Here is a 19,588-nt window from a genome sequence, read left to right on the forward strand (position 1 = left end):
AAGCTTGTTTCCGGTCCAGGGAAGGCATGGCTTGTGCAGTTCGGGCTGGACTGTTCCCATGAGGCACAGGGTCAGACTGATTTGCATATGGCCATGTCTGAACTGGGGTGGCAGAGTGGGCTAAAGAACGGTGATGGATCAAACCCAGATCTGTTGACTGGGTGTGAGTATTTGATTGGTTCTGATGCTCTGTCCATCACCACCCCCTTTTGTACCGCTTTGTTCGCCATAAGTTGGCAGGGTATGCTCAGACGTGAGTCCCTTGCTCACTTTGCCACTGGATTCAAGCAAGCCTGGCTGAAGACGGCTGAAATGCCAGAAACCGGTCCTAGGAAGCTTGTTTCCGGTCCAGGGAAGGCATGGCTTGGCAGTTCAGGCTGGACTGTTCCTATGAGGCACAGGGTCAGACTGATTTGCCTATGGCCATGTCTGAACTGGGGTGGCAGAGTGGGCTAAAGAACGGTGATGGATCAAACCCAGATCTGTTGACTGGGTGTAAGTATTTGATTGGTTCTGATGCTCTGTCCATCACCACCCCCTTTTGTACCGCCAAGACACTTGAATGAAGTGCCCCAGTGACTATTGGAACAGAGCAGTCTGTCAACCCAGTCAAGCCCAACTGTAAGCTGTTTTGTTAGGTTGGTTTGATATGATTCAAGGCAGTTTGATGTAACTAAGGGCTCCGGCAACACCGCCATGGAAAGGCTGATCCCCGCCAAAATCCTAATATGGATGGTGGTGTCTTGCAGACACCACCACCATATTAAACCTGTTTTCTGCCCGGTCGATGAGTCGGCCTGCGGAAAAGCGGCGGACGGTCTTTCTGTCTGCCGCGGACCCCCCAGCCATCCTACTATGGCGGGGGGTCTTTCTGGTGTGGATGGCGGAAGGTTTGCCCCCGCAGGGCTGGCGGGTCGAACTGCCCGCCATCCTAATACGGCCCCCATGTCTTTGCAGAAATGTTGAGTTATAGATTGCTGTAAAATGGCCTTGAAAATATTAAAATCACATGTACATAGGGAAAGTGCACTAGACTGCCAGTCTAAAAAGAGTTGCTTAATCACAGGGAGGCAATACAAATTTAAAGGTTCTTCAGTATCTTACCCTCATTTGACTTAATCATCTGTGAAAAAACAGACAATTCTTCTTGAGATGTGAGACAGTTTTTTCGGGGCAAACTGTGTAATACTATTGTAGTGACGTAAGCATTTGGTGATTTCTTTTTGTTTACCAAGATCAATTATTAAGTGGGGATGAATCCTAAGCATGCATCCCTCTTCACCAAGTTTTAGCATCTTCTGGAGCTCAAAATCCCTGATATCCCCCCAACGTCTTCCTTTTCCTTGTTCACTGTGGGTCTTTTTCCAGGCCTTTTATAATTGCATCTTTTCTCCAGGTGTAGCAGGGAATGCCCTTCTTGTGCCAGACTAGTCAGAATGAGTGAGACAAATCTGTGGTTCCCTATCACTGTTATATGGTAATAATGTTCCTTTAGCCCCTAGTTCACTAGCATGCTTACTAGTGGAGTGTAACAGAACTCTTCTTCTGTGTCTACTCTGCAAAGGAGGGTCAAATAATGTATACATGATGGATGGGTCTAGTTACAGTGATGTCTCTGTAGTACAATGACTTGGCTAGTCCTGGTTACTTAACCCTGGTTAATCATGGAGGCATAGGACGTAAGCAGTTCGCTAGGCACAGATTTATGGGTAGTACTGGCAGATATATAATGGCAGAGAGAAAGTTTGACCTGCTAGCTGTACTAATTTTGTCTTGATTTGCGACATGGATTGAGTGCAGTAGATTGTTTTGGACACATTGTTACGGAGGCAAGGGCCTGTCTCTAAGATATGCTGGCTGTCATGTTTCTTTGCGTCTGGTTCTGGGGAGGAATAGGAAAAGCTCTTCTGTGGACCATAGGTGACAGAATAGGTACATTTAAAAAAAAATTCCTATTGGTATTTGGGGGCTGTGCCGTAGATACATTTGTATGTGAGAAAGTGTATCCTGAAATTCATTCTGTCTGTTTGGGAGACAGATTAAGCTTATGAGACAAGATGCTACATATTCATTTTTAGACCAAATATCTGTCTTCCTGCAGCATTATGCAATTTCTGCTATCTTCTGATTTGGAAGACTGGCACAATGGCTTTGAGGCCTTAATTTAGTCTAGAGTTGATCATGGGCCAACCACCTTGCCCAATAGGGGTGGTGCTGAATGGAAAAACAAAGGGACTTTCTTAATTTGGTGGAAGGCTTCCTTAATCAGTGCCCTAATTAGGGGGAAAAGCTGAGGTTTACATCCCATACTACTCCAGAGGCTCTTAGTTTCTGTTTGATGATTCCCGTGTTACCTAAAATGTTGGAGTGGTCCTAGGGTCTCAATGTTTATAGGAGATGTGCTGGACCTCAGACCGGTATTCCAATTTTAGAAGTGTTCAGTCTAGGTGTTGGAAAATGGCCCTCTCTGACGGGTCACCCCAAACCTTTTGCCTTCCTCCTCCTCTTTTTCTGACCTTGTTTTTGTTGGCTTTAAGACTCTGGACACTTTACCACTGCTAACCAGTGCTAAAGTGCATGTGCTCTCTCCCTAAAACATGTTGATGCTGGCTCATAACCAATTGGCATAGCTAATTTACTTATAAGTCACTAATAATGTGCACTATATGATTTGATTTGATTTTGATTTTTAAATTTGTATAGCGCGCGAATGCCAAAAGGCGTCTTGGCGCTGAGATTCCCACTGACTCCTAAGTATGTAGTTAGGGCTGTTTAGCAAAAAGCCATGTTTTGACTCCCTTTCTGAAGGTTTTCAGGGATGGACTGTTTTTCAATTCCAGCGGTAGTTGGTTCCACATTTTTGCCGTATGCACTAGGAAGCTTCTGCCTCCCCAGTTTGTTCTTCTGTATCTGGGTACTTTTATGAGTTTCCTTTGTCCGGATCTCAGAAGTCTATTTGGCTCATACAGTTGTAGGTGTGTTTTTAGAAATTTTGATCCCGTTCCATTTATTGCTTTGTATGCCAAGCATAATGACTTAAATTCTATCCTACTTGCAATTGGGAGCCAATGCAAGCTCTTAAGTTTGTGGCTTACTCTTTCGAACTTTGGAATTTCCAATATCAGCCTCGCTGCTGCATTCTGCAGGCGTTGTAATTTAAGAAGAATTTTCCTCCTTGCTCCGACATATAGACCATTTCCATAATCCAATCTGGACAAGGCCAATGCCGTCACCACTGTTTTCCGAGAGTCATGCGGTATATAAGGTAGTATTTTTCTTATCATTTTCAGGATGTACCAGAGTGATGATGCTAGTTTGCTTGCTTGAGCGTCAAATGAGAGGTTAGTATCTAGCATTATTCCTAGGTTTTTTACCTTTTCCGACGAATCTGGGCATCTTCCCATATCTGTGGGCCACCATAAAGGTGACCATATGTTTGTGTCACCACCTAGTATCAATACTTCACTCTTATCGCCGTTTAATTTCAAGCAATTCATTTGCATCCATTGGCTGATTTTTGTCATGCAGCATTGGAATTTTGCTGCTGTGTCTTGTAACTCTTTGTTTATTGACACCACAATTTGGGTGTCGTCGGCGTAGGATATAGGGGTGAATCCCTCACCTCTTATTATTTGCGCGAGTGGGGCTACATATAAATTAAAAAGCGTGGGGCTCATCGATGATCCCTGCGGAACTCCGCATGGCAAGCTGAACAGATTAGACTTTGCTTCTCCTGATTCAACTGAGAATGTTCTATTTTCCAGATATGAGGCTATAAGAGCACAGGTTGACTCATGAATATTTGCTGTTTTTAGCCGTGTTATGAGGATTTCGTGGCTAACCGTATCGAAGGCCGCCGATAGGTCAAGTAATATCAATGCGGCCTTCGATCCGTTATCCATTATTGTCCTGAGTTCTTCCACTGCTGTAATCAAGGCTGTCTCTGTTCCATGCTCCGCCCTAAAACCAAATTGTGAATGGTCTAGCCATTCTCCGTCCATCAGATGTTGGGATAATTGTTTATTTAGCAGTTTCTCCAGAATTTTAGCGGCAAAAGGGATCCTGGCTATTGGTCTGTAGTTGTTAGGATTTTCGCCGTCCAGATTGGTTTTTTTTAGCAGTGGCCTAATGGATATCATTTTCCATTCGTCAGGGAAGGTGTTGGTAATGATAATTTTGGAGAATAGTTTTTCCAACACCAGGCTTAGTTCAATGGAGCAAGCCTGCATTATTCGGGGTGGGCAGGGGTCTGTTGGGCTACCTGAGTTGCAGGTAAGGATTTCTTTCTGTATCTGCTCAGCTGTAGGTGGTGTGAAACTAAAGGCTGGTATTAGGTCTTGTTGAGTTTCTGATTTAATTGAGTGGGATGTATCTTTTTCCAGAGTTTCACTGTTCTGATTTTTAAAGGAGTTGTATACTGATGAGACTTTGTTAACAAAGAAGTCACCAAGTGTATTGCAGAATTCCAATGACAGTGCTTCCTGATTATTGTTTTCAAACTTTGAAAGTTTTTTGACAGTGTCAAAAAGAGTTTTACTGCAGTTTTTTGACTCATTAATTTTATTAGTGAAGTATCTACCTTTTTCTTCAATTATTAATTTTTTATAATTATTTAATGTGACATTATATTCTTGTCTGAGGTGGGCGTCGTATTTGGTTCTCCATTTTTTCTCTGCTTTTCTGCAAATTTGTTTTTGTGTTCTTAGCGCATCTGAGAACCAGGTTTGTGATGGGGTTTTTCTTTTCACAGTTACCTTTTTTTGAGGGACAGCCGAATTGACTGCCTTATCTATCCACTCATTAAATTGTTTACAGGCTGTATTACAGTTATCATCCAATGTGGGGTAGGATATTTGGAGTTTCTCCTTGAACGCCTGGTTGTCAATTTTAGTCCAGTCCTGGTATGTTATCTGCCTAATAATGTCCACTGGTCTTCCCGTCTCCTTTTTAATTTCTAGCGTAAAGGTTACTAGTTTATGATCAGTCCATGGGATAGGGAGAGTCTCTACATTGTGTAGGTTCTGACACGACGAGAAAATTCCGTCTAGAGTATGTCCAGCATTATGAGTTTCGACGTTGACTTTGTTTTCCAGGTCAAAGTTAGCCATAGCATCAATAAATGCTGCTATCTTAGGGTCTGATTTTTTCTCTAAGTGTAGATTAAAGTCACCTAGGATGGTATAGTCGGGACATGTCACACTTGATTCCAGAAAGGGGCTTAGTAAGTCGATTAAGGGGGTTTTCGCATTGGGTGGTCTATATATTAGTATTCCATTAAAAGTGTAATTCTCTATGATCTTTATTTGGAATGACAATGTTTCACAGTCTGCGGTATTACCTTTGTCTGAGGTTTTTACCTTCAATGAATCCTTAGCTATAATCGCTATCCCTCCTCCTCGTTTAATTTTTCTGTCAACTCTGGAGAGGGAGTATCCGTCTGGAATGGCTAAGGCTAGGTCAGCATCTGATGCCTCGTCTGCCCATGTTTCAGTGACGAATAATATATCTATTTTCTGTCCGTTTATTAATTCGGACGTTTGTATATTGTGCTTAACCAGTGACCTTGTATTGATCAGACCGACTTTCAGATTATAATTTCTGTGCTTTGGTATCCCGGAGTTAGCCATATTTTTGGCGGGAAGAAAATCTAAAGTGAGTGGACATGACGAACATTTCTTGCCCTCTGTATGTGGTTCTATCTTGGGGCATAAGGTGGTAGGTCTCCAACTTTTTAGTTCCTCACTTGAGTATTTCCGTGGCCCTATGTGGTGGTTTATTTGTCCAGGGGATGTGGCCCTTGGCCCGGACTCGGCGCGGACGAGCGCAGACGAGCTTGCCTTATGCGCGCCTTCGGCGCGCAATCGTCGCGCCCGCTGCGCTCGTCCGCTGCGCTTCCTGTGCATACACATTATTGTAGGGCGAGAAGGGGGCGTGGCCTCGAGGGGGGCGTGTCCCTCTGCTCGGCGTGGTCGATGGCGCCTGACAGAGCTCCTGTGTACTCTCCTTCCCAGCGCAAGACTCGCTGTTGGGGAGGCTTCTAGCAGTCTATTCAGGTAAAGTGCAATCGCTTTAAAAACACAAGTATACACAATTTTTAAAAAGTCAATTTCTACAGTGCTCGCTAACTTCTCGCTCCCGGCTGTGCCTCAGGAGGGTTGTGGGTTTCTGGCGCGCTCGAGTTTCAGCGTTGCAGATGTACTATCAGGAAGGGGGCGTGGCCTCGAGGGGGGCGTGTCCCTCTGCTCGGCGTGGTCGATGGCGCCTGACAGAGCTCCTGTGTACTCTCCTTCCCAGCGCAAGACTCGCTGTTGGGGAGGCTTCTAGCAGTCTATTCAGGTAAAGTGCAATCGCTTTAAAAACACAAGTATACACAATTTTAAAAAGTCAATTTCTACAGTGCTCGCTAACTTCTCGCTCCCGGCTGTGCCTCAGGAGGGTTGTGGGGTTCTGGTATGTGCTCCAGGCCTGTAAATTAAATGGTACTAGTAGGCCTGCAACATTGCTTGTGCCTCCCACCTATGTAGTCCCCTAACCATGTCTCAGGCCTGTCACTGCAGGGCCTGGGTGTGTAGTGTACTGCTGCTTTGACTTGGCATTCAAAACCACTTGCCAAGCCTTCAACTCGCCTTTCATTACACCAAAGTCACCTCTGAGGTAGACCCTAGGAAGCTGTGATAGGGCGGACCTGCTACCCGTGTCCACTAGCGAATGGTGGTTGGCCATACCTCCATCTCTCCCTCTTGTTTCCTCTCAGCAGGGTGACTGGCGAACTTCCAACCTTTTATTACCTCCCGCAGAAACTGAAGAGAAACACGGCTCCTATAACTGGGGATTCCACTGGGAGGACGGTCTGCCCCCATCCGACGTCACAGACGTCCCACCACCAATAAGAACGGAGGAATTCCGGAACAGCGGGTGTGTCACCACCGGAGAGGAGGAAGTCGAGTTAGGAGCCGGAGCGTTGGTGATCTACGCAGAGAAGCCTGGAGAAGACGGAGGGAAGCGAGAGAGCAGTTCCACTGTAGCCGAGGAGAAGCCAGGAGGCCAACGTCCCCATGTGCCACCGAGCCACGCTCCCGGAGGAGTGTGGCTGACACAGGTATGGGACAGGTTCTCAGGGTGGGATGGGAGGAGAGGTCACCCTACCGCCAAAACCTGATTCCTACTCCTCCTATTTGTTTTTAATAACAATCCTCACGTCACCTTCCTCTTCGCACTGAGCACTGCAACATCGTATTGTATAGTTCACCAGAGTGCCTCACAACACGAGTGAGTGGTGCCTTCTTCACCCCCGGTCCGAAGTGAGTGTGGCTTAAAGACCGAGCATCCTCCTGATACACTTTTGTTTTGTTTTTGATTTTGTTGGCCGCATCTCCCCTACTCCTTTGACTGGAATTGGAAAGACAACGGAGAGTGGACCCCAGAAGAGAAAGAGTGAACCTGGAACCCGGTTGAATCAAATCCCTCTAACCACGACGGATACCGTCCAAACTGTCTCAGGAAGAGCAACAACTCGACGCAAAAGTGTCCTAATAAAAATAAAACCTTATTCTAGCAGATCTGTTTCCCGAGTATTTAATCCTACCCCGCCACAGAAGCCTAAAGGGCAGGACGCTGTGTAACTAAAAGGCAGGACATGTACTTGTACGTTTTACATGTTCTGGTAGTGGCAAACACCTAAATTAGTTTTTCACTGCTGCGAGGGCTACTTCTCTCATAGGCTCACATTTGGAATCGATTAAAATATCTTTAAGCTGTAATTCCTGATCAGAAAGAAGTAGCTGCAACCTGTTTCATGTCTTTAGAATGGTAATGTTAAATCCTCTTCACTGGTAAAGTTCAATTTAACCTTACTATTTTAGAAATGTAACTTTTTGAAAATTGGCATTTCACTGTTCTTACTGCTATGTGTGCCTTGCAGCCTTTCTCTAATACATGTCTGGGCTGGGTGACAGTTAAACTTTGTGCATTCCTTCCATACAGCCACAAACACAGGAAGGCTAGGTGTAGCTGAGTACTCACCTACAAACATCTGCATTCTGATGACCCTTCATGAGCAAGAAGAGAGGAAGAGGCTCACACTTACACTTCAATGGGTAGTGGCCTGACTCCACACAGAGAACTGATTATACCTCACAGACAGGACTGGGTTGAAGAGGATACTGGTGCACTTCAGAGCCAGTGTTTGAAGCTTCCCCTACCTAAAAGGCATATTTGGGTATAAGTACTGAATCTATGACCCCACCAAATCAGACACTTCTGGATCTTCACATGTACCTCTGTCAGAAGAACTGCTGTGTTAATCAAAGGACTGCTATATGTAAGGCCTACTTTTCTGTGTGTTGCCTTGCTGCCTGCTGCTCTCTGACTCTTCTTTTAACTGATCTCCAAGGGCTTGTTGGCTTGCCTCTTATTGCTTGAGACTCAGAGATATCAAAGTCTCTGCCCCTGCTCCTGTGCTTGGCTCACTGGCAGTGGCCCAAATACATGCAATATGGATTTTGATGCATCTCCTGTCTGTGTGTAGCAGAACCGGCATATTGATCCTGTTGTGGGAGTCAAATCGGTGCATCACTTCAGAACCAGCACATTGCCTCCAGAGATGGATGCATCGGACAACATGTCGCCACTGCTGCAGCCTGGTGAAATCAACGCATCATCTTGACTGTGTGGCAGAAGCTTGTGCATTGCTCGGCGCTTCTCAACACCAGCACCTGTCGTCGGGAACTGATGCATTGCACCTACTGTGTGGAAAGATCAACGCATCTCGCTGCTTGCAAGTAGGAAAGATACTTTCTTCACCATGGGTCATGTGACTTTGCCACAGTCCAGCATGCCCCTAAACAGTTTTATCACATAAGGGATTACATTCGGTTTAGCATCTGGGCAGCTAGCATGCATCAATCATTTTTATTAATTTTTGTACTCTTAGAAAGCAGATCTAAAGAAAAAGAGAAACACACCCAAAGACCACAGAAGGAGAAATCTCAGCAACTTCAGAGGTGTGATTGACATTCTATTATGTGGTCAAGAGGGCTTCAAATATAGTCTATAAAATAACCATGGTTTACCGACTTCCTATAGAAATTCAAAAAAGGTTGTTGCAAAATAAAAATCATCTGGTGAAAAACAAGTGACTCAGTGCTACCACTAAAATAAGCTCATAAAGAATGCCAGAAAATAATCTTCATTGTCAGGAAAAACTAGCACTTCAAAAAAGTACCAGAGGCAATCAGCAGTCAAAATGAGTTATTCAAAGTAGCACACCTTGGTAACCTCAGTGCAATGCTTCCACCATGCAAAAATCATGTGACCTGTACAGTGTCCTGGAAACATCACTTATTGAGAAATTCCCTCCAGTCAATGCAGCCTCTAATATTAACACCATCAATCTAATCCCGCCTGTCCCCCTAGTGCTATTCCAATATTTCAGACCTTTGACATCTGATTAGATACTCTAACTTTCATGGGCCTCAAACTTAAGCAAGACTAAAGTGACTCTTGGCCAGTTGTCATTTTAGCTGCTCATGATAACATGCTAGCCAACCAAGTGACTACTTTTGTGAACAGCTGCCTCAAAGATGGCCCTAGAATGCAAATGCAGCCCTTCATAATAGTCCTTTAAAAAATACCTCTTCAGAACCTAAAGACCCAATAAAGACACCAGAGGTTCCTACAGTTATCAGCATATACAATTTAGAACAGGAAATACAATATAACTGACAATATTTTAATATGATAAGAACCGTGTGGTGTTTACAGACAAGATGAATTAAAGCATATAAAAAAATTGAATACATTTAGAAGAAACTCCTCGCTATGAATTTTAGAAAAGCTGTGTTGCACTTGTGAATGACTTCAAAGATGATGTTTGAAGAAGTTTTCAAGGAATCCAGTTAATTGTAAAATAGCCAATGCAGTTCTTTTTCAAAAGGTAAGCAGGTAAAAGAAGAAATTGGTCTGTTTGTCAGTATTGCACCATAAATACTGGGGATTTAAGGTATTAAGCTAAATTGGAAATTAGGTGTACAAAAAGAATTTTAAAGTTGTCTTCCACTTTAAGGATATCACACATGCCTTGCGAATGTGGTGCCAACACATGGAATATTCAAATTGTAATTTCCGGACAGAGAGGACTGGTAAATGATGCACATGATATTTAAAACTGATGGTGCAATGATAACACAGATCGGTATAGGTTCTGTTAAGCAGGGTCAGACAGGGACAGAAAATAGGCCCAGACATCAAAATGAATGTAGCCCCCATTTGTGGCTCAGCGAGCTAAAAAAGTGTCCCATGTTTACAAATTGGGGCAGTTTTGAACTTATAAAAACACATTGCATATGTGTTTTGCAAAGTATGGGAATCTGTGTACATTTGTGCTTGCTGCAGGTAATGTTTGTTTTAATAGCAAGGAATCAACAGTAAAAACCGGCCCATCAGACCATAAAATAGGCCACAAATAGCCCATTAACGGCCCACCAAGTAACTTTCAGACCGGACCGTCGGGCACTGCCTGATTGCCCTTTAGGCCAGTTCAACCCTGCTATTAGCTAGTTGCGCTGCAGGAAAGCTAGCTTGACTCTGTTTTTCCTGTTTCTGGCTCTTTCAAAATTGAACTAAAAAGGAAAACATTTGCCTTTGCTAGAGACTTTATTGCTGGTTTGGTTGCTCCTGGGTTGTGCTCTGTGGAGTTTGCTGCAGTCTTCCTGTTGAAAACTGTTTGATTCTGAAGACAGTACACCTTTTGAATCTAGATGAGTTGAGGTTTAGACAGAAGAAGTATGAAATTGAAAGCTTAAAAATACCTAATGCTATACATAGATAGACCTTGCATAAGCGTGCAATGTGCTCTGACTGGAAAAAAAAGATTAACAGGTGAAAATGTGTTTAGTAAGTTTAAAATGAAACCGAAAATTGGTTTATATTCGGTACGATCCTTTAGAATAATAGTTTTTATTTTTATAAAGAAGTTGGAGGCAGCAGGAGTGTGGCAGGAGATACAAGGGGGCTGAATATGACTTTGGCAGTGCGGGAGTGGGGCGGCAAGCCACTGTCCCGCAATGCCAAAGTCAACCACAAGCCGCCCACCAGATTAGGAATTTTCTCCTTCTCTGGCGGGCGTTCCTTTCGTGTTCCCACGGTGGTGCCTTTGAGAAAGGCACTGCAATGGGAACACTAAAGCAGGTTCCTGCATGGCATGGACAGTTTAGTCCAGGCAGTGTAAGAACTGGGCATGCATGCACATAGGGAGACACACCATGTGCACCCCTGCAAACATACCAGTGTACAGGGAAAACAGGGGGACCTGTAGGGCCACCTATGTTTCCTCACTGCCAGCCTTTTCAGGGCTGGCTTACTGGCATTAAAAGGCTGGTGGTGGAGTAACTCAGAATATGCTGTGGCCCCGCCAAGCATATTGTTGCCCCAGACTGTCACTCCACTGCCACCCAACACTGACCGACCGCCATACTTGTAATACAGCAGTCAGACCACTGGTGTGGTGGTCCCTGACCGCCACCGCACCTCTAGCACAGGTTCAGCAGTCCTAATCAGTCCTTAAGGTATTAATCCCACCAAAGCACTTCCAGCTAGAAAGTTGTGGCAAAAGGAGCATAATTCTAATTTAAAAAAATGACACCACTTTGGTATTCAAGAGGTTGTTATGTATTTCTCATAAATTTCATTTAAAGAACTAAAATACTTGATGTCCCTGCACTCCAGACAACAAATCAGCAAAATATACGAGGGTGTGCCACACAGAGCATTTGATGTAATTTAAAAATAATAAAAAATAAAAAAAGTCTCAATTATATATAAAAACCACTGTGTTATCCCTGTGCACTCTTAACGATTAGACAAAGTTCAAAGAATTTATGTTGGTGCTCCTTGTTTCACGCGGAGTCCCCCCGCGTCTTTATAGAAATACGTATGTAGAAATACGTCTTTATAGAAATACGTATGTGGTAACGTAATGATTGGCAACAAATTCAATCACCCTACTAAAGGTTACTCCATAGCTTTATATCACACAAGCACCTGCGACACGACTAATTGCGTATATGCCATCAAATGCCCCTGCGGAAAAGTATACGTAGGTCAAACAGAGAGGAAAGTAAAAATTTGCATCTCAGAACACAAGAGTAACATCAGAACGAAGAATTTAAAATCATCTGTGGCATCACATTGGATTGAAGCTGGTCACCAGATTTCTCAATTGCGTTTCACAATACTTGAAAAGATCACACAACGCCGAGACATGGATCCTGCAAAACAAAGACTAAGGACAGAATATTTTTGGATTAAAAAGCTAAATTGTTCCCACCCTATTGGGTTGAATGACCGCATAGAATATGCTTGTTTTCTTTAAGTCTGCTGACCATAGTTACATTGGCAAAAAGTGATATCCGGTCCCTCTATTTACTGTCATGATTAATTCATGTTACTGTATGATGATGTTTACTCATGTTTGTATTTTGTTTTATTTTTTCATTTTTTATTTTTTTCACTCTAACTTTATTGAGTTCCTTGTCTATTCCCTTGTGTTTTCCCAATACCTCGTTTTTACACGGCTTAAACTTGTCTGGCCGCTTTATTGGTCTTGCCGCCAGCGTCCTTACCCGTAGATTTCTGTCAGCCCGACTCCCATAGGTTCGCGTACTGTTTTCATTATGTAATTGCGTAACCGATTGGTCCATACTGTTTGTCCCCTCATCACGTGACTTAGTTCACATATACTGACCAATCACAGGGTGATTCTGATCTGTTATCCAGTTCGACGTTGAACTCTCACACCAACTGCAGAGCCTTAGACACGAGAAAACCGTTTGGTTTCTAGTAAGTTTACTTTAATTACGCTCTTCTCGGGTTCTGAAATGGATTACTATTAGATTTTTGCTACACTCCTTAACTCGTTTTATGCTCGCACGTTTTATTTAAACTGGGTTTCGGTCCTGCGTTACCTTTACCTTTATTTTCCCAAGCACACACTTAATTTTTTGGATGCTTCGTTAACTTTCATTTTTCCAATCACACACTTACTTTTCGCATGCTTCGTTAACTTTTCCTCATTCCTTGTTCTCTTGCTCATTTTTTAACTTGGTTGGTCCTAATAATATTTTGTGTATTGTGCACCATATTTGTTGCGTTCTGTATTCATTAATTTTACTGTTTATATAGTTGTTCATTTATCTAGGACAGTGAACTTAATGGTCCTGTTTCATTTCATTTTTAGACCCCTGAAGAAGGGTCAGATATTATTGACCCGAAATGCATTGGGTGGATGTCTAATGTGCTCACGAAGAACAATCTTCACTATGTATAATTACATTTGGAAATGATATTTCAACCAGAGACTCAATTGGATGAATTTTTTGAAACTCAATCTATGAAGTTAATAAATTGATGAAGAAACTCAACAGTTTCATTGTTTACTGCGTGCCCTTGTTTTGTGAGAAGGTGATTCTCCTCACTACATACGTATTTCAATTATATATAACACATAGATTTTTTAAGCAATGTCCACATGAACATCTTTGAAACTTCCATGGTCGATCCTGACAATCCTCCTTATAATCATCTTGCCTACAAACAGCTATAACTATTTATTGTCAAAGGCCTATTGAAGGCAATACCAATAATAACAACGAGGTTTGGGTCAGCCTATTCTTTAGCATTGGCTAGCTTTCCTGCCACTTACATTATCGGGTTTCTTTAATATTCCTTCCCCTACTTGAGTTTGTCAAATCTCTGGAGCTTAGCTTCTTTACCATTCTTTTGATTGGATGATTGGATGACTTGTGCTCATCCACATTCAATTAACTATTTTGTTCATTTTTTTAGCACTCTGTTATAATGTGGCTATATGCCCTTGCATCAGTATATTGATGCAAGCACATTCTATGGATATGGAATGTTGTTTAGAATGTGGCTGTGCGTGGTTCCATGCTCCGGCAGTTGCCTGCTGACTAGAGATGATGGCAACATATATAGCGAGACTGGTATCTTCAAATAAAGTCGAGTCAACTTAACCTGCAGCCTTGTGTAATTACTACATTTTTGGTGATGATTTGTTGTGCAGCAGGCAAGGACTCTCTTTCGAAGTGGATGCCCAGAACTCACAGTGAAGAGCCAAGTATGGGTAAGACCAGTGTGTGCTTTTTCAGCTGCAGAAATGTGACAGGCAGCGTGGCACTGTGTAATGTGTGACAAGTGGCTCCCACTGTTATCCCTCCGCTCACGGCCCTCATCAACGCTTCTCTACTGCAGGGAGAAGTCCCTCCTAGCTGGAAAGCAGCTGTTGTCAAAGGTCTTCTAAAAAAAACCCTCATTGGACCCTCAAGACTTAGCCAATTATAGGCCAATCTCCCTCCTCCCAGGAAATAGCAAAATCACGGAGAAATTAGTGAACAAAAAGCTATCACTATTCCTAGAAACTAACAACTTGCTTAGGAGCTCTCAGACAGGCTTTTGTCCAGGCCAGGGCACTGACACCGCCCTCCTTGCGGCAGTGGAGAAGGCCAGAAGCATTTTAGATACAGGAGGATCAGTGGCAGTGATCCTCCTGGACCTCAGTGCTGCCTTCGACACTGTCAATCACCAGGTTTTAATCCAGCGTCTGAGAGACATTGGAGTGAAGGGCACGGCCCTGAAGTGGCTTGCGTCATTCCTCAATTGCCGTTCCTTCCAAGTTTGGGAGAATGACAGCCACTCCCCTGCGGTCCCCCTCCGCTGTGGAGTACCGCAGGGTTCTTCACTAAGCCCGACGTTATTCAACGTTTACATGTCCCCGCTGGAGGGGTTGGTCACCCCGTTTGGAGTGACGATTATCAATTACGCCGACGACACCCAGCTGGTGGTGACCCTCTCCCACCCCAACCAAGAACCCTTCAATCTCCACCGCTGCCTTACTGAAATCCATGGTTGGATGAACACCTCAGCACTGAAACTTAACGGGTCCAAGACCGAAATCTTGCTGCTTGGTCATAAGGGGCCCTCCCTGCCGCCCAACATCTGGCCCGCCTGTTTAGGTGATCCCCATGTTCCCAAAGACGAGGTTAAGAGCCTGGGTGTATGGCTTGAGAAAGATCTGGCCTTCCGAACCCAGGCAAAAAAAATGGCGGGAGTCTGTTTTGAACTTCTTAGGGCATGCAGGAAGGTGCTTCCCCTGCTCCCCCCCACTTCCCGAAAACTGCTGATCCAGGGCCTTATTTTGTCTAGGCTGGATTACAGCAATGCAATCTACCTGGGAGCCCCGGAAGCCACATTCAACACCTTACAGAGAATCCAGAACGTTGCTGCCCGACTTCTTACGAACACCCCGGCCAGATCATCAGCAAAGCCAGCCTTGAAGCAACTTCACTGGCTTCCAGTCAGAGAGAGGGTGGTTTTCAAGGCCCTCTGCCTGGCACATAAACTTCTTCACAACAAAGGTCCCCCCATTCTTAAAAACTTCATCATTCCTTACAAAGCTACCAGGTCACTCCGGTCAAACCACGAGAACTTCGTCACCGTTCATAGAGTAAAAAAAGCCCGGTCTGGAGGCCGCCGCTTTACTGTTAACACAGCAAAGCACTGGAATGGTCTCCCCCGGAAACTGAGAACAGAACCAAACCTCCACCATTTTAGAAAAGCTCTGAAAACTCTCCTCTTCCCCTGATCTTCCCGTCTTTTCCGCTACTGCTCCCTCCTGATTTTCTAGGTTCTAGCGCTGGGATGCTCATGGGTTACTACGCGCTCTACAAAAATCTTAAATAAATAAATAAAATAAAAGTGTGGCTTTGATAGTACTGTGAGCACTGAATGGCTGGCTAATTGTGTATGCAGATGTAAGTTACTGTGAGTAAGCTGTCTTAAGTGCGCCGTCCCATTTGGAAAAGTGCACAACTTTTCGGGGAGACAATAATCCTATTCATGACAAGTGTGTCATTGATAGTGCTGTGTGCACTGAGCAGCCGACTGAGTGTGTATGTCAACGCTGTTTACCCCGGGGCTGCTGAGCCTAGTGCTGCAGTCTCTATTAGAATGATTGTGAACAGTTTGAGGAGACAGAGATTCTACTGCATGGCTGCATGGCTGCCGATCATTATGTGTAGGTGTTTGAGTGTTAGCAAGGTCAAACAGGATTACTTTAGAAGCCATCCCAGAGTCATTGGATGATCAGCCAACTACTTTAGAAGTCATTTTCACATCATCAGACATCATCAAGCTCTTGAAGTCATCAGCAAGTTTCCCTGATGATTTGAGGAGGACTTGAAAATGACCATCTGATTACTTCAGAAGCTGCGACCTTCCTGATGAATTTAGGATGGCTTTGAAATGAGTATTTAATTACTTCACTTGACTTGTTAATTTCTGAGGATTTGAAGTTTATTTGAAAATGAATCTCAGATTAATTTTCAAGCACTGACAAAGAAAATGCATTCCTGATTTACAAATGATGCGTTGTTTATTTTACGATTGTAACGTTTTCTTTTGTTTTATTAAAAATGTTCAGCATTCAAATTATTTCAGAATTATGTATCAATTACTGCACATCCAACTCTATTTAGATATCGGATTAATTATACATTACATAGGGTATCAAGTACCTGCTGAAGTACATTATGTGCATATCGCTACGTCTAAATAGAGGACCTAGGTTGGAGTCCGAATCCCTGTTAATTCTGCACTCCTGAAGCTAAAGGAAGCCTGAGGTATCATTAACCCTGGCAGTGCAGAATTAACTCTCCCTATACCAGGCAATCATAATGAGAACCGTAGTGATAAAGAGGTTTCAAAACATAAAATAACCCCCTTGAACTGTGCAACAGTCTAACACACACCTCAGCAGATCCTTGAACACACTCATCCCCCACACACAATACTCCACACACGGAAGAAAATGGGCATCATAAACAGAGTGCATCACGATTTTCACAAAAACCACCGTTTTTAAGATTTGGGACGCATATTATGCACCTGATTTGAAACTCATAGCAGCACTTAAAATTAGCCTGTGTTTTCAAGAAGACAGGGTTCTAGTATTCAAAGGAAAATAACAGGCTGTGCTGAGCACCTGACCGGCATTCGAATATTTCCATGGTGTTGGCATGGTTTCTTTTTATATAGCGCGAACTCGACCCAAAGGTATCAGAGCGCGTGAGCACCAGCTGCATTACAGACGGACACATTCATTTAAGGCATGGGGAGATTAAGTGATTTGCGCAGAGTCATGGGATGTGTGAGCGTCCCTGCCGAGACTTACACCTTCCGAGTTTTCAAGGTCAGCTTCCCCAGCCGTTAAGCCACACTCTCTCCCTCTAAGAAAGCTAAGTGAACTGAATGCCTGCCTTAAGTAAGGAAATACAGTGTTTGAAAAAGCTAGGGTATGCTCGTGTACAAAGATGTCTGGTTTCAAGCACCATTTAATTGTTTCATCAAATGCTTGTTGCAATGGGGTGGGGGTTGGGGTTTAAAGGTCCCAGACACATTCTTGCAACTCGGATCATATATCAGGCACAAATGCTCCTTTGATAAAACGTGACTGATCCCTGCATTTCTTTAACTCCAAAGGGCCGGTGTTCCATAAGGCAGTGCTCCCCTCGGCTATGCGCTCCCCCTAAGCATGCGCGCATGCGTATTTCTTCGCGCACGCTCGCATGCATCAACAAAACATTCAGGCTATCCCACCGCTTAACCCGTTCCGTGCTCATGACAGAACCACTCCGTCATGAGCCACGGGCGCCGTGTGCTCATGACGGAGTGGTTCTGTCATGCTGCGGCAGTTGGCGGCCGCTCCTCCCACGCGGCGCTAATTCCCCGCCTGTGCGGGCGATTAGCGCAGTGGGCGGAGTCGTGATGGAACCACTCCATCATGAGCACAGCTCGCCCGTGACTCATGACGGAGTGGTTCCGTCATGAGCACAGCGGCGCCGCACTGCCCCCAAACCCCCCCAGCGCCGCGGCGGAATTCGTGCCGCGGCGAAGGGGTTAATATGGGTTTAAACCCTCGGGCATTGTTCTTTGCAGGGCTGCACATCACTGCATGGAGAGCATTTGGTTTAAAGACGTGAGGCTCCTCCTCTATGCACTCATTTTTTAATTGGTTCGGTGCCTCCTGTGTGATATGCTGTATGCACTATGATGCATGTGGAGAACCGATTAACCAAGTTTATGTAAGGTCACATTAAGAACATGGTAATATTGTTTTTAGACGTAATCTTCCCCATTCATGACAGGTTGAATGCTTGGTGAGTTCTGGGTGTTTGAGTCCACAACAGTAAAGCTCTGGATTGTAATGTATTGTAGGGAAACTGTCAGGCATGGGCGCTTATCAGATCATATTGCTGCATCCCTCGCCAGTCACTCAGATTTCTTTTTTTTTTACCCAATTACACTATTCTTGTGTACCCCACGCATGGCGCAAAACAATAGAAATAGCGTAGACATTTCAAAAACCAGTCGAGAGAAATAAATTAGCGCATTAATTTAATATAAGTAAGGACATTTAAATGTAACCCAAATAAAACAAGAGTACTTTAGAGGCTTTGGTGTTACTGTCAGAGATGCCGACTTTGGAATGGGGAACCTGGTTCATCTCACAGTGACGACTCAACGTTCTGTTATTCTGTGCAAATCACTCTCCCCTACTTGAAAAAAATGAATGTGGTCTTGTGTAATGTAACAGGTGTTAATCAAAAGCACTGCATACAGTATCTTAAGGACGAATTAGCAATATATGAAACTGAAGAAACATACATTTTGGTGAAACAAATTGAATTCCCTGGTTTAAATAGTAGCGCTGTATTCCACCCTCGCAGCGCTCACCTGCGCGCGCAACAACTGAACCATACCAACAATTGTATCGAAGCATGCCTCTAAATCCCTTTCATACGCACATCCGGTGGCACCGGAAATTACGTCACCTACTAGTGCCACTGCCAGCCAACATTTGTGGGCACACGCTAGACTTTATGGGGAATCAAAGAGGACCATGAAAAAGAGAATAGGGGTGCTACTTTACACTTTACAGCATGCAGACTACTTAAAGATCTAGTCTCATCAGTCCTTGCTGACCTGGGATTCTGCTAGGTGAAATCGTCAGCGCCAAATTGATGTTCGGTAGATCGTATGGGGTAATGTGTGTTGTTTGTTTTGGAAATGCGTGTCTTTTAATAAATATTGTTTCACTCCTGAGCAACAGAGTACTAGTAATGTATCTGTATTTGTCCACATTTAACAAAACCATGTGCGTATTTCACTTTTTTTAACTTCCTCTTCTGGAAAGGCAACACAATGTGTGGTAGGTTAACTCGTAGTGTCTGCATACACGCTTACCACGCCCCCCATGCTACTAATTTGATAGGCATGACTGCATTTTTTCGGCAATCCCTCCATAAACTATTTTCACAATGGAGTGTTTGGCTTTTTTCTAGGGCCAGTGTCTCTGCCCTAGAAACAATTGTTTTTGCGTTAAACCTTCTGATATAGCCCGCTGCCTGTTCTCAACTTGCACAGGGTCTACCCTTGGCAAAGCTACTCTTGGATAAAAAATTAGCTAGCATTCGCGCCAAGAATTTTCAATTCTATTAAGGACACGGAGGCGAGG

This window comes from Triturus cristatus, chromosome 11, assembly GCF_964204655.1.
Source record: "Triturus cristatus chromosome 11, aTriCri1.1, whole genome shotgun sequence".
In the NCBI taxonomy this organism is placed as follows: Eukaryota; Metazoa; Chordata; class Amphibia; order Caudata; family Salamandridae; genus Triturus; species Triturus cristatus.